Genomic DNA, 16,949 nt, shown 5'->3' with positions numbered 1-16,949 from the left:
TGATTATAGGTTCACATTCCGTGATTAGTCTATGTGTTTGGTGAAAAGGATGCTAACGGGTTTAAAATGTTTTAAATTCCAACAAAGACGACATGACCAAGTTACTTTTTTATGGCAAAAATGAGTTGATTGCACCATTTTACTTTATTTAATTTATAGCCCAATACTAGCTAGAAATGTTTTTTTTCCTCTAAAGTTGCTGATACGGAGATGGAAAGAAACAAATGAATGTGTTCACAGACAAACAACTTAAATTCGTTACCATGAACTTTCATTTCTTGTAAATTTTAATGTTGTTCTTTTATTTTTCAAGAGGGGATCCAGGACAATTGTAAGATGGATTGGTTTTAGTAAGAAACCCTTAAAAGTGCCTGTGTTCTGAATGTTGGTCATGCCACCGTTGGCTGTGATAGATACCCGGTTCTATGTTCATAATTTAAAAAAAATGCTAAGTTGTGCTGTTGTGCTGCTGAGTGATGCTGCTCTGGTGCTACATGATGCTGTAGTGATGTTCAGTGATGGTGTTGTGGTGCAAAGTGTTCCTGCTGTGGTGCTGAATGATGCTGTGGTGATGCTTGGTGATCTTATGGTGTTAGTGAGTGATGCCACTGAGTTGAGGAAAGTGGCTCTGGTGGCGGTGAGTGATGCTATATATGTTGCTGAGTAATGCTAGTGTTGTGCTCAGTGCTGCTAGTGTTGCAATGGTGCTGTGGTGGGGCTAAGTACACCACCACAGTACCAGGGTACAACAGCACAGCATCACTCAGCATCACCATAGCACCACTCAGCACCACAACAGCACCACTCAGCACCAACACAGCACCACTCATCAGCACAACATTATCACTAAACAACACCACATTATCGCTAAGCACTGACAAACCATCAGTCAGAACCATTACAGTATCACTCAACACCACAACATCACTCTGCAACACCACAAACAACAGTCTGCACCAATACAACACCACTCAGTACCACCACAGCACTACCACACCAACAATTATCGACACACCAGTATCACTCAACACAACACCAGCATCAACAAGCACCACCATACACCACAACAACATTACTCTACACCAACACATTATCACTCAGCACCAACAGATTAACACTATGCACCGTACCCGTACTATGATGGTGTGGTGGTGCAAAGTGTTCCTGTTGTGGTGCTGAATGATGCTGTGGTTATGCTAGGTGATCCTATGGTGTTAGTGAGTGATGCTTGTGTGTTGGTGACAGTTGCTCTGGTGGAGGTGAGTGATGCTTGATATGTTGATGACTAATGCTAGTGTTGTGATGAGTGATGCTGGTGTTGTACTGATGCTGTGGTGGGGCAAAGTACACAACCACAGTAACAGGGTACAATTAGCAGATCCACAATTTCGTAACAAACATACCTATAACCTAAGAACATAGGCCAAAGACAATACAGTCTCGATACACACACGTATAGAAAACATCAAAATCAATAATCCATAGAGAATTTTAGTACAATAATTGAAATATTTACATTTTACTGTCCAAATAATCATCTACAACTACGTAAGAACTAAACACCTTTCGCACGCCAACATTCGCCAACATCGGGATAATTGCACGTAAACGCACATCTAACGCAAAGCTACGGCACTAAACGGAACGATCACATTGCCTAAATATTACGCAACGAAGTAAACTAAACAAAAGTTACTAAACATACATTTATATACATTGGTACTTAACACGCCAAAAATAAAAGCCACACATTAATAACTTACTAACGAATAAACAACTCATAAAATTCTAATTAAAAGGCCAAACCTGTACATACGCAGAAGAAAATAATCAAGTTACACAAAAAAAAAAATGGAAAAACGAACGGAAGTAAAACACTCATGTTATTAAAAATTCAAGACCAATACTGTACATACGATACCTAAAATAATAACCCAACACCTACTAAATACATACCGATTCAATATAAGCATGCCAATACTTTAATACATTAAATTATTAATACATAACAGCTCATAAACAAAGGAAAATACTATTTACAAACACAAAAAATTACGCAAATTCAAAAAATGCATGAAATTTACACATTAACAATAACTTTCAAACAATACATTGCTATACATTACATAAAAGTACATTAAAAAATTGCACATTCACAATTTAGAAAGTTCAATACATATTTAACTATATACTAAGTACATAGGATAACGCAAAAAAAATTAGCGATACACAAATGTCGAAGATTACTATTAAAAAGTCATAATTATGAAAAAAACTCTACATAATCAATAATACATTCAAATAATACACTACATAATATTAAAATATAAACTTACCTGTCAAACGACGCAGGAAATAGACCGGAACAACACGCCTTTCCCCCACGAAAGTTCCCGAAGATCTGGGAAATTCCCAATTGACGCACGTCAAACGCAACGCTACGTCACGAAACGTAGCGCTGCGATTGGATAAAGATTACGTCATACCTCAAACACATTCACACTACACTAAAAGACTAGACGCTAAATGTAAATCACGTAAAGCAAACACATAGCGTCCGCCATTTTTTACAAAAAAAATATTAAAAAACAACGTTACAACACAAAACATTAACACACACAACACATACTAAAAAATATACATACACACGTCAAAATAAAAAAATACATGCAACACACTAACACACACATCACATCTGACAATTACAAAAAAAATCACACACAAAGCATAACGCCACAACATATAATACACTAAAGAACAAACATATACACAACAGCATTAATAGACACCATCACAGCTACACACCAACTCAACAACACTCAGCACCACCACATCAACATGTCTGCAACAGCACAGCACCACTCGCAACTAATACAGCATTAGTCACCATCAAAAAAAACATAAGTCAGAACAACGACAGCAACACTCAGTTACACCACAGCAACACTCAGCAAAACACATGCATCAGTAAAAAACACAACACCACTGTACAACACCACAGCAACACAACAGCATTACTTTGTGCAACACCAGCAACACTTCGCACCAACACAACATCATTCAGCACCACACAAAAAAATATTTAAATAAAGCAATACACAGAATACCTGAAACAATCAGCTAAAAAACATTAACAATACACATCACAACATTTACTACATAAACAGCAACTGCATCACCACAACACCACTCAACACCACAACATCACTCAAAACTAAAAAAACACACAAAAAAACCCACTTTATCAATCTTGCTGTCACTGAAACACCCTCACTCTACAACTCTACTACCCTCACTGTAAAGACATCAATCTACCACTCGACCGCACTCACTCTACCGCTTGCACGCCCTCACTATACCTCAATCACTCTACTGCCCTCACACCATCACTCTATCCAACATCACTCTACAACTCAAAGGCTCTTCCTCTACCACTCTATCACCCTCACTCTACCACCCTAACTATAACACTCTACCGCTCTCACTCTACCACACTCACGCTATCAATCTCACTCTACCACACTCACGCTATCAATCTACCTCCCTTACGCCCGCAATATACTACCGCCACTCTACCTCCCACACTCTACCGCCCTCACTTTACCACTCTACCGCCCTCACGCACTCACTGTACAACACACACTATACCTCTCTACCGCCCTCACGCACTCACTCTAATGCTCTCACTCTACCACTTTAACACACTCACTCTACCACCCTCACGCCCTTCACTCTACCATCCTCACTCTAACACTCTACCTCACACACTCTACAACTATGCCACCCTCACTCTACCACTCTCACTGTACCAATCTAACACCATCACTCTATCCCACTTACTCTACCACTCTACCGCCCTCACCCTAACACTAGACCACCCTCACTCAACAACCCACACTCAAAAACACTCACTCTACAACACTTACTCTATCCCCCTCATTCTAGCACACTCACTGTAACGCCCTCACTGACTCTACCGCGATAACTCACTATACCGCCCTCTCTCACTCTACAACTCTCACTCACTCAATGAACATCAATCACTTTATCTCACTGACTCACTCTATCGCCATACCTCACTCTATCGCCGTCCCTCACTCTATCGCCGTCCCTCACTCTATCGACCTTCATCACTCTATCGACCTTCATCACTCTATCGACCTTCATCACTTTACCATCCTCAAACACTCTATCGCCCTTCCATGACTCAATCACCCTCCCTCACTATATTGCCCTGTCTCACTCTTTCGCCCTCAAACACTCTGTCGCCCAACATCACTCTACCACCCTCCATCACTCTATCACCCTCCCTCACTCTATCGCCCTCATTCTATCACCCTCCCTCTAACACTCTCCCTCTACAGTCCAACATCTATCGCCCTCCCTCTATCTAACATACTCCCTCTAACTATCTATCGCACTCACTCTAACTAGTGCAATAACATAGCATCACTCAGCACCACCACAGCATCACTCAGGGGCACCACACATCACTATGCGCAACAACAGCATCATTCAAACGCCACAGTATAACTTTTAGCCAAAACAACATCACTCACAGCAACAACACCATCAATATGTCCAACAATTCAACAACAACTTTTTGAAATATTTACTACCAATGTTTCAAAATGTATTAAAAATTTCAGAACAATATAAATTTAATTAATTTGTCAGGTCAATACATGTAAGACGGGGGGAACTACATATTGTACCTTTACTAATGCTATACATGTAACATGTAAAAAAAATTTAAATATTGCCATTTCTAATATATTAAATAGTACTTTTAATTTGAGAAAGAAATAAACAAACATTTTCAACACCAAAAACACAAACTTTTCTATTGCGAGACCTATTGCATTTCCAATGCTTGTTTTGTTTGTTTTTAAATATTATGTCCCCTCCCCCACCCTCGTGCCAGCCACACTGCCTATAATATATAAGAGGTGTCAATCCAAATGGTATTTGTGGGCCTCCTAGACAGATTTTGCAGGATGACTAACAATTTGTTATGGCACCAAATAAAAATTAGAAGGGGCTGTTCATATGTGTATCATGCAGAAACCCAGAAACAGTCAACACTGGGACTAGGATTATGGGAGAACAAAGACCAAACAAGTACTGGGGGAGTAAATACCAGAGCCGGAAAATGCTTCTGTGTGACAATTATTGACAAACGAACGCATGCTACACTTAAAAACAAAAAAAGTGGGAACACAATTTGCGTTGTTCCCACATTATAATTTTACTGCAAAGTGCAGCATAATTAGTGCTGTGGCAAAATGAGCTAATTCCGGGAATTTTGCATAACAAGCTGGGCCTTGAAAAATTCCAAAAATATTTCCAGACCTGCAAGTCTAGAGACTTCAATAATCTACTTGACCTAACTGTTATGCGCATGACCCATAAACTGGTCTCAACTTGCGTGACCCAGGCAGTTGCCTTTTTTTTATTTTTTATTCTCACATATGAGAGCACCTTCAAATATGCAAGTTCAGCATGTCTGGTGTTCAAAATCTCGTTTGATTTAACCGATTAGACATTTGCTCCATATATAATAAGAATCTAGTATGTAAGTTACACTTTACACCTTACAAGCCTCTTTGATCACGAATTGCATTGCCATCCGGATGGGAGTGGGAACATTTCTCAGTTCAGGTTTGAACACTCACTTTTAGTAAATATCTTACTAAAGCATGGCGTTGTAGCACACATTTCTACACAGCATATCTTCCATTTAATTGGCCACAAACTTTCCCACTGACATGCAATTTTACTGATAAATCTATGTGTGGAAATCGGGTTTCAGCAAATACTTATTATCATTTGCACATCAGTAAAGAAGTGTTCCGATTTGTTCAGATCCCATTAAAATCTTTACTATCATCACACTTCAAAAATACAAAGAAACATGCTTTCCTAACTGCTGCTATATTTTGAAATATTTGACAGTTTATTTTCACGCTATTAAAAATGTTGTGCGAGTAAAAAAACGGACATCCGACACCCTTTCATTTCACACGCCCTGTACCTCAGCAGGATTGATTGACAATACTCCAATTTTGCAGGCAGAGAGAGAAAAATGAAACACCATTATCTGGGATAAAATAAGCAGCAATTTTTAAGAAGACATTAAACTGACATTTGACCTCTGTCTTTAAACCAAGGCAAATGAGACAAGATGAAATTAAGATTCAAATGCATCTTTACTGCTCATTCACTTTATAAAGGAGCAAAAGACCTGTTCTTTGCTAGCTCGCGGTCTCTCGCCAGAATGGGCCAGTAGGCCCGAACAAAGTAGCTCACCCTGATAAAATGTGACTACATGGCAAGTGAGAGAGTAGATTTTTCAAGACCTTCAAGAGTAACACGAAACTCCCATAATTACACCAGAGTATTTAACATTACACCCAGGCCTAGTAAGTGAGTGAAATCTGTTATGGTGAATGGGTGAATACAGACTGGTGAGAGGTAAATTAGAAGCATATTTAGATACACATGACTGAACTATTACAAAATAGAATAAGCAAGAGAAAATGGATGTTGGGGTTGGACCAGAACAGAAAGGACAGCAAGTCTGAAAGAATGTGCCAGAAAAACCTTAGTGGAGAGTGTATATGGAACAAGCACTGGCATGAGAATAGATCTGGCTTTTTACTGAAAGTACATCTTCATTCACTTGAATAGTAACTGAATAGGTCAGTATACATGCACCCAGTCACTCATCCTTATGCTCCTGAATGTATTCACTCCCACCTCTAATTCTTGAATTCCACAACGTAACCATCCACAGAAAAACCTACACAGAAACACAAGAAGGATAAGGAAGAAAAAAAAAAAAAGGAAAACATGGCTAAACATGACATGTGTATGCTTGTGATAAAAAATAAAATGAAACATACTAGCCAACAGGCATCTTGCAACAGTATTGTATATCGCTTATTGTTATTTTACATTTCCACCTTTGGCCGCAATGTTTAGAACACACTGGCCACCTTGGAACAGCAAAACAGTTAATAAATATGTGAGAGCAGTTCCAAGAAGACAGCTTGTTCAGAATCAGTGGCAATTCAGACGAATGAGCAGTAAAAGAGCGGCTCAGTAGCACCCCCTGGGGACCTGAAGTACGTTCTTAATTAGATCAAAATAACTAAATATAGGTGTGTTTTTTTTAAAAAAAGGAAAGAAGTGAAAAGGACTCTATAAAACAAGAAAATGAAAAACTAAAATGCTGTTCTGCCAGCCTGGCAATGAAGTGGACTCATTTTTAGGCGGAAGTGCAGATGTAATCGTGTTCAAATCACGCTGTGTTTATACATTTCATGTACGTGCATTTTTTTAATGAAAACAGTATATCGGTTTTTGCCCCAATAGCAGCCGCATTTACGATTAGCTGATGATGTAATAGTTAAAGGCCTATTGGCTGTAACATATGCTTTTCATAATAAATAATTGACATTATGCCTTTAATTTAACTTTTCATAACAGATCAGGCCTATGGCAGCGGACATCACTTTTCTCAGTCAACAAATTATGTATAATCCATACAACATTGGCTTGTCAACATAACCTACTCTGGCCCGCTCTATTGAGCATAAGCTGCTCTACAACTGATTAGACAACAACCAGAAACACTATTTGCGGACATATATCACTGCTCCTCAAAAGGCCAGCTGAAAATGGATCTCATTAAATACTGTAAGACCTGATAATTGGAACACCATTCTCAGATCACATCTTCACACATCCAAAACAACTAACACTCCCTACAGCTGCAAACTGAATATCTCAATCCCTAACTACCCTATGCATGGTGGCAACACCTCTGCGACCATCTACTCCAATGGCACAGTCATGATCCAAGCCAACAACGACAACCTAGATGCATTTGACTCCCTCTTCCCCTTCCCCTTGCTACCCAATTCCTCCTCTCAAGCACGTCATCCCCGCCCGACCAACTCCCTATTCCCGGACAGACTGACCCGCTACCTATGCCAACGACGACAACATTTCCCCCTCGGACACCAACCTCCCTTCCGTCTTCCTCGCACTGAGCGTACACACTACATACCCCCCTTCCAAAACAATTTGGAGGTACGTCACAAATAAGGCTCTCCAACCCCTTGCCGACCGACACCTACCCCAGTCCTCCTCATAGTACCACCCCCAAACAACTAGCAACCCCTACCCTCAGGCAACGACTCCTAACTCTCTCTACCTACACGCAAGAGGAAGACGCTTGAATCACGAGGGGATACTTCACACCCCACGCCCATGGATACCCGTAGAGACAACACTGGTAACACTAACACCAAAAGTCAGTATATCAATGACACGCTCTCCCCTTCTCGGGACAACCCCGCCCTGAACACCCCCACCCCCTCCTCTGGGGAGAAGAAGCAGCCTCTTGCTCTGCTGGAAAACCAGCTAGAAACTGTAATACTGGGCCTCAACGAAGTCCTATTGAACCTAGCCAACGCCCTCACCCGACTGCCACTATCACCAACACTAAACATCAAAGGTCTTCCAAGGCTCTATGGCTCAGTCGACACACAACCCCCCTCTTGAACCAGACACAGATACCCAAAAGAACAAGAGCTGCAATGTCCACAAGTGAAGCGTTGGATCTTGCCTCCTTGTATAACACTTCCTCTACTGTCTCCCCAAAGTCCCAAGATCTAGGTCATCACTGGATTTTGAAGAGACCGCTCCTCACCCATATCTTCAAGACCCCTAGCCTTCCTCAACAATATTCCTAGGGCCCCCCCTAAAGAAGAAACACAAAAGCGGGGGGGATAACCACCAACTGCATGCTCATAAACTGCAGATCAGCCACAAAACATGCTACAGAACTGGCTGAAACCATCCTTACCCACGACATAGACACCACGTTCATCACCGAAAAATGGCTAAATGAGTTCTCTTCCCCAATCATGGACATGCTTGTGCCCCCAGGTTTTGGAATCATCAACAAAGACAGAAAAAAATAGTGAGGAGGGGGTATAGCAATCATACACGAGAACAACATCTCTGTGACGGAAACTGTCTCCTTCAATTACAACACGTTTGAATGTCTAACCGCCACCATTAAGACGAGTGACAAAAAAAACACTACTCTGCCATCTCCTCTACCATCCGCCAGGCAACACCACTGCATTTGGAGAACACCTGTCTGACCTGATAACTCACTGGTCACTCCGGGACTCCAGCAACTCAATTCTAGGTGACCTCAACCTACAATGGAATGAAGAAAACAACTCGCTGATCCAAACCTTGAAAGAACTTCTACATAACAACAACCTTTCCCAACACTGCTCAGAGGAAACCCATCTCAGAGGATCAATCCTGGATGCCATTTTTGCTCAACCCGACACAGTCACGATGACCACATCCTGCCCGTGGGAGGGTCCGACCACCACATCATTCTATTCCACATCACGCGAATGATCCTATGCCAGCCCACTATGCAGGACCCCCCCCCCCAATGGGCGAGAAATCTAACTCAGATTCCCCTGGCTGACCTGGAGGAAAGGGTAAGCTCTCTTCTTCCCATCTCCACAGGCGATCTCTCCACAACAGAACTCACCTCTCACTACAACACAACAATGACTTACATTCTGAACCAACTAGCCCCCTTGAAACAAAAAAAAAAAAAAAAAAAAAAAAAGTCAGGAACACTCCATCTAGATCCTGGTTTAACTCGGACATAAACTCCGAAAGACGACAATTAAGATGTGCAGAAAGACTTTGGCGGAACAACTCGACCACAATCCTCCGCGATCAACTCAAATCAGTACGCAGGAAGTATAAAAAACACATCAAGGACGAAAAAACTTCCTTCTTTTGCAAAGCTCTAGACAACGCAAAAAACAGGCCCAAATAACTCTTCAACCTTATTAGGGACAAACTTCCAAGTCCCCTTCATCCTCAGTTCAGGCCTCCAAAGACCTGTGTGATAACTTCGCCAATTTCTTTAATGACAAAATCACCAAGATTGAGTTCTCCCTGGATGATAACCGCAGTCCCCCCTACAGTAGCGCGCCCCCAGGGAGGAAGATATCACACCCAAGCACCCCCTAAAATAAAAATCATTCAACCCCATTTCTGAAGCAGAGATAGTCAAACTGATCTCCACCTCCAAACCCTCAGCACACGCCTTGGATCCTATGCCTGCCCAGCTTGCCAAAAAGCTCAAACTCTCCCTAGCCCCGCTCTGGACCAAGATCATAAACAGCTCCCTGAGAACCAGAGTCATGCCTGAATTTCTCAAAGTCATGCCATTTCTAAAAAATAACGAGCTTGGACACCAATGATCTGAATAACTTCAGACTCGTCTCCAACCTCCCTCTCCAATATAAAATCCTGGAAAGATGTGTTCTCCTTCAACTGACAACACATGGACAGCACCAACCATCTGGACCCTCACCAATCGGGTTTCAGAAAAGGCTGCATTACAGAAAAAGCGATCCTAAATATCAGATGATATACGATATACACAAGTCACTTGATACGGACCGGTGCTGCCTACTCATACTCCTGGACTTATCGTCAGCCTTCGACACAGTTGACCATAATCTACTCATTAAGATTCTTCAAGGAAGGGTAGGTGTAGAAGAGGTGGTCTTACATTGGTTCACTTCCTTTCTACAGAACTGCACCCAAAGAATAAAAATCAAAAGCTTCACGTCTGACCTACGCCCCCTCAGCAGGGGTGTCCCCCAGGGATTAGTTCTCTCGCTGCAACTTTTCAACTTCTACATGGGACTCCTCACCACCATACTCCAAAAAACCAACATCCCCTTCCACCTCTATGCAGACGATCCCAGATCTATCTTGAAACCTCCTCCACTGATGACATTCAGAGACTAAACAACACTCCAAGAAAAGTCCAACTGTTAGACCTGGCACCCTTGACGTGGGTCTCCCTTCCATTTTTGTTGCTGTTGCCTCATGTGTTTTTGCTGGTGTTACAAGAAGAAACCTCTGCCCGACGAGAAGGAACTGGGAAAGCTGTAGGTAGGAGTACTGTCCCCGACCTGGGGGATTGGCCTGCAGTTGTTGCCTTGCTGCTGAAGGAGGGGAGAAAGACTGGAAAAGGCTTTTGCTTCAACTTGTGCTTAAAAGATCTCCAAGGGCTTGTGAATGAGCTTGCCCCCTGAACGAAGTCCCAGGGCCAGTGGACTTCATCCGCCTCACAATCCGTTGCTAGAAACGCTGTTTTTAGCCTTTTGCCGAGGCTGGGAGCTGTGGACGCCTCGTACCGCCAAACCGTGTCCAGCAACGCCTCGTACCCAGTCTGTCCGCCGTAACCAACGCACCCTACAATCCGTAGACCGCACCGTGACTAGCCGACCCCGCCACGTACAAAGCGCTTTGCTCCCTCGAGTCATCCTGGCTGGTACGACTCACACCTCCGCCGAAGGTTGCCGCTCGCATCGAAGAGGGGAGTACACGCCGTACGTCCGCCTCACACTGCAGCCAGAGACTGAAGCCGCGGCTCCCACAGTACGTCTCGTACGCTGCATTGGTAAAGTGAACGCCTTGAATCCAGGACCGTCAGCCTCGCTCCCCGCGGCCCCCGCTCTACGCCTCGCACAGACGCCTGCAACTAGCCGGGGCTCGCACCGACAAAGGGCCGACAATGCTTCTGGACCTCCTATTTTACAGCGCATCGTCAGTGCCGGAGACCCCCAATTAAGTAACTGTGAACGCCTCGCACCCCAGTGGTGTATGCCTCGGAACGGAGCGTCCGCTACGCCGTTTTGACTCTGTTAGACACTTTTTCATCTCTGTAAGAGTCGGACAGGAGGCGCGACATGCACATGCCTAGAAATTACGCCTTCTTAAAGTACTCTTGATTGCTAAATAGTATTGTGGTCATTTTTGTCTTTATATTGGTCTTGTGCTAAGCCTTTATATAAAGATTCACTATTTTTTATATAAATCTCGGGTGGTATCCATTTGTGGTGGTGTCCCCGAGTTACTGTACGTGTTCACAAATGTTTAACCTATAACGCCTCTGAAAATAAGTCTTGTCTGCTTGTGCCAAGCTACCTAGAGGGTGAGCAGGGGTTATTTCAAGAGGGTGATCCCCTTATCCTGACTAGAGGAGAGGGTCTCCGCTTGGCACAAGTATTTACCTGTGCCAATCAGAGACCCCCAAATCTAACACCAACACTGGCTATAACTAAACCACCTGAAACTCAACCAAGTCAAGACAGAAATCCTCCTCAGTTCCAAAAAAATAGGAGAATCCCCAAATTGCAGAATGGCTAAAAGCTAATGATGCTCTCAACTGCAACCTCAACCTGGCGGACTCCGTAAAATCGCTCGTAATATCCCTGGACTCAAAATTAGACATGGCCAAACACATCAAGAACACCACAAAGACTGCCTTCCTCAACCTGAAACTACTCAACAAAATAAAAGCCTTCATCCCTCCCAACAACCTCAAACAAGATATTCAATCCCTGGTGTTGTCTAGATTAGACTACAGGAATGCAGCCAACACATGGACAGCAAATCTCACTCAGCTCCCCTCAGATCAACTCTTAATGCAGCAGCCAGAATGATCACCGGAGTAAAGAAATAGGAGCACATCTCGCCCGCACTCAGAGAGCTTAAATGGCTCCCAATCAAAATGCGTGCCAACTTAAGAACTGGCTGCCTCACGCATAAAGCCCTGCACACAGGGAAATCCACCTACCTGGCCACCAAACTCAAGTAGGCCGGTCAGACAAGGAGCCTCAGGAGTTCCAACATTTTCCTCTTCATACCGCCGAAAACACCCAAATAAAAAAACGCATCTCGACCCTTCTCTGGAAATTCGCCCAATGGTCAATGGGCACACTACTGCGATATTATGTGATTTCTCTGCTTTTAATGTTGTACAGCGCGCTGAGACTCCCGATGCGCCTGGAGTTAATATGTATACTGCTGCGCTATTGTGTGATTTCCCCACTACAAATGTTGTAAAGCACTACGATAACCTTCGGGTCTGGTCAGTGCTTTATAAAACTCCTAAATGAATAATAAATAAATACAAAGAAAACATGAAGCACACAGCCCTAAAATTATATCTATGTACAAAATTAAAATTGACAACAAAAAAGTACAACCTCTCCCAAAATAGCCTTACAATGATTATCACAGCAGATATCAGCCTCAGTGATCAGAGTGTGTAACAAATTGCTGTACGGAGTAATAGTTTTCCCAGAAGGCAAAAAATGCAATAGAACGCTGGGGCAATGGAGCCGTTAGCAGAAATATTAAGGCAGAATTTGAGAGGCTAGGAAATACGAGTGGGATCAATAGAACATATTGAGTCTATGTATGCAGACGAAATGTTGATATACATTAGACATTGCGGTGAAGCAGCCTCAATGTTGTTACCGGAGCTTGACAGATCTGGCAGGACTTCGAGTTTGAGAACCAACTGGAGAAAATCCATTATGCTCCCTCTGGGTGGGTTAGAAGGATGGCCAGCAGATGCTCTTCCCACATTAGGAGATAGGTGGCAAATTGAGAAGTTTAGATATTTAAGGATAAATGTCACCCACTCACTGGAACAAATATATAAATTACAACATGGGCTAGGTTAAACTGGGATTGGCATCATCGTTCCGATTTCTTAACTTGCACTCAGTCTGCCTTATGCTAAGTATAACCCCGGCCAAGATGGCTTTTCTATCCAGGTACCTGTATGTGATTCAAAATATCATATGCCCTATCCCTAGAGAGACTTTTAATGAATTAGACAGATTAATGGCTATTAGCAGAGAAAATAAGTATTAACAGGTATCTCTGGTATTAACAGAGAAAATCAGTAGGGCTAATCTAGATAATCCCCCCTTCTTCCCAATCCAGTTTTAAAGTACCACTCATGAATTATTTGGCTAACCTAGTAAGCATGTAGGCTCGATAATATGCATGCCAGAAGATAACTGTGGAAAAAGTTATTTGATGGTTTTAATTGTGGAAGAGTTCCCCTCTAGAGCTCCTTATGAGATGAAGGGCTATCCTACCACACTACCCATATTTGCCAAACTGGTCATACTGACCTGGGATGCAGACGTTTGAAGGGCTTTACAGGGCTCCCCATTCATGAGAAGCCTGGAAGACTCATGGTTGCAGCAGTTTAGACGGATCTAGATGGACAGGTCGTTGGCGATTCGGAGGGAGGAGTCACAACCAAGTAGAGATCTTTATTAAACTTAATGAAGCCAATGATGTCTCCCGGTGTGATTTGCTCAATTTCTGTTATATGAAAGTTTGACAGGAACTGCGAGAGACACTAGAACAGATTCCCCAAATGTTCCAGAGGTGCCCTAGACGTTGGAGGCCCACACTAACCACAGGACAGGCTGGGCCGCAGGTTAGTTTCTCTTCTACATAACCGTTTAAGGTCAGACAGAAATAAGACACTTAAAAGTGAAGCACTTGAAAAATGATAGACACAATCAATTGAATGGCATTGGCTGCAGAAGTGCGACTAAAGATAGTCAGGGGTATGCAAAGGCAATAGAAGATGCTGAGTGGAAAAACAAGATTGGTGGATTAACTACTAATACAAAGGATAGGAACTAGTACGTTTCATGACAGTTTTTTTTTTATTTTTTTTATTTTTGAAAACCTTTATTGCGCAGTATCGTAAGACAAATACGGGCCTACAACCATCCAGCCGGCCTCGACATTTTATGAGCATTATAGTAAGCTATACTTCAACTCAGTAGCACATCCGTACAAAAGAACAATCAACCTGAGTTACACTGGATTTCTAAGTACCACCGAGAAACAGGAGAAATTAAGGTTCATTTTAAAAAAAATTTTTTTTTTTTTTAGTTAAAATATGCAGGAAAGTAAAAGAAACTAAGAAGGATCAGAGTACATACAGTCCACCGAAGACATGAATGGGCAACGTCTACCAGATAACTCCAACGAGCAGAGAAACAGAATCAAAATGGCGGCATATGGAGAGAACAAAAGGATAAACAGTGACAAAATAAGTTGCATGCCGGTCGCTACCCACCTAACACCGATCCATCCCACTGACCCAGGAAGAAGCAAGAAAAGAAAAGGTTAAGAACAAAGAGAAAAATAAGGCCCATAGAAACGAAAACGGACAAAGTAACCCCCCCCCCCACCCCCCACCCTACACACATGCAGAGGCTATGGCCTACCCCCCCCCCCCTAGCAGTGTGTCTGTCGCCCAATAAAGAGTACCCGAAATATAGAGGCAGAAATAAAGGAAGAAGAGAAAAGGATACATATTGAACCGGAGGAGGGCCAGACGCATATATTCAAAACAATCAACATGTGCAGCCACTGCCGCCATCCCCGGACCCCCAAACCAACTTAGAATCAACGTTCAGTTACCCCGTTTGTCCATCACAGTCCCAGTAGTGCGAGCGTCAGCAATCAAAAAGAAAGAACATCTTCAACCTTGCCCCTTACGATCCGTTGTGACAACAGGGTCCAGCTGTACAGTGGCCATCATGGACGGAGTGAGCAGACGGGAGGCCACAGCAGAATGGGACGCCGTCCACCAAGGTCTGTCCAATTCGAAGCCACGCGTGCTACGGTAATACAAAAAGAAACAACGCATAACAACAATCCTCCGAGATCGGCCGGCCAAAGCAGCAGCACCAGTTCCAGGAGAAGGTAGTGAGTCCCGCCAGTAGACCACAAAGGAGTTGCCGGACAGAATGCCCGGAGACGATTCCCCAGCCACCGCATAAGTCCACGAACACCAGAGCTCTCCCCATCCAATACAGACAATACCGCGGCAGAGTCAGGACCCTGTACCTTCAATGCCTCCGTGTACATCTGGGTAGGCAATCCACAGCAGTCGGTCACAGGGTGTGGCACGGTGTCCCGCACACGAAAGCAAACTTGGCCAGTCGAGGGCACATCAGATGAAATGGCGGCCAGTCGGCCCCCCAGCACTTGAGCATTATCACGTAAGGCAGCTCTCAATGCACCTAGAGCGCCCAGAACATCGCCAATCCGCAATGGTGCCTCAGGGAGAAGGGATGCAGCAGTTCCCTGCACAGCAGGCACACAGACATGGAGCAGTTCTCGAGGCCGGCCGCCGACATCTCTGGTGGACAGCCGGTCATCTCGCCGCCACTCTGCACAGTAGAGCCGGGCCGGGGGCACAGGGGCAGCACACACCATTTCAACACCCACACGAATCCAGTGTAGGGACGGTGATCACTCGTACCCTCAGGAGCCGCCCGGGGTCGTCAGTTTCAAATGCCGAGTGTTCGATACAAAATGGCACCCACCACAGCGCTGGAACTCGAGAAAGCTGGTAAAGTCGTCTACGAGCTGAGGAAAGGATACATTGTATCACTCACTGCCGCGTCGTCTTCCAAGCGTGAAGATTTGCGGAGCAGACGAGATCATGGCAGCGGAGAGAACAGTGCAGCAGCTACCATCCGCCGGCCGGCTCTGATCTGTCCGAAATGGCCGCTGGTATTGTTAGCAGGGCCGGACGTCTCCGAGGAAGAAAGACCCGGGCGCCGCCATTGAGCGCAGAGGAGGAAGCAAGGACGCCGCTTCGCTTTCACCGCTGGGAGTGCACCGGGAAGCACAGCGTTGAAATCAGTGTCGCCTCCCGAGTCCGATAAATCGGTAGAAAAAAAGGATGGCTTGCAGGATGAGCGGCGATACGGGAGGAAAGCGAGAGGGTCGGCGGAGCCGAGGGTTTAGGCGGCCATCATGGTTGCAGGCTAGGCTCCTCCTCCATGACAGTCTTAACCATTGGAATTTCACGTAGGAAGTCTGTGCCAAGTAGAATGGCGTCAGATTAATAGACATATTGGGTGTTATAGTACTATGAACTGTGCCAACACAATTGTAGAACTGCTTATTGGAAGTTGCAAGGCGCGATAAAAAAATATAGCATAAATGCAACTTTAACTTAAAGTGTATATTTACATTAT

At 43.8% G+C, this 16,949-nt stretch overlaps 1 protein-coding gene across 1 annotated transcript in view; it reads right to left on the bottom strand.

Moving 5' to 3' along the window:
- Positions 1–16,949, bottom strand: part of SGK2 (serum/glucocorticoid regulated kinase 2) — a 459,518-nt gene that overhangs the window by 418,680 nt on the left and 23,889 nt on the right. The window lies entirely within an intron of this gene.

Source organism: Lissotriton vulgaris, chromosome 7 (genome assembly GCF_964263255.1).
Source record: "Lissotriton vulgaris chromosome 7, aLisVul1.2, whole genome shotgun sequence".
Taxonomy (NCBI): domain Eukaryota; kingdom Metazoa; phylum Chordata; class Amphibia; order Caudata; family Salamandridae; genus Lissotriton; species Lissotriton vulgaris.
Note: the sequence above shows the minus strand (reverse complement) of the source record. Positions and strands in the feature narration are given on the sequence as shown.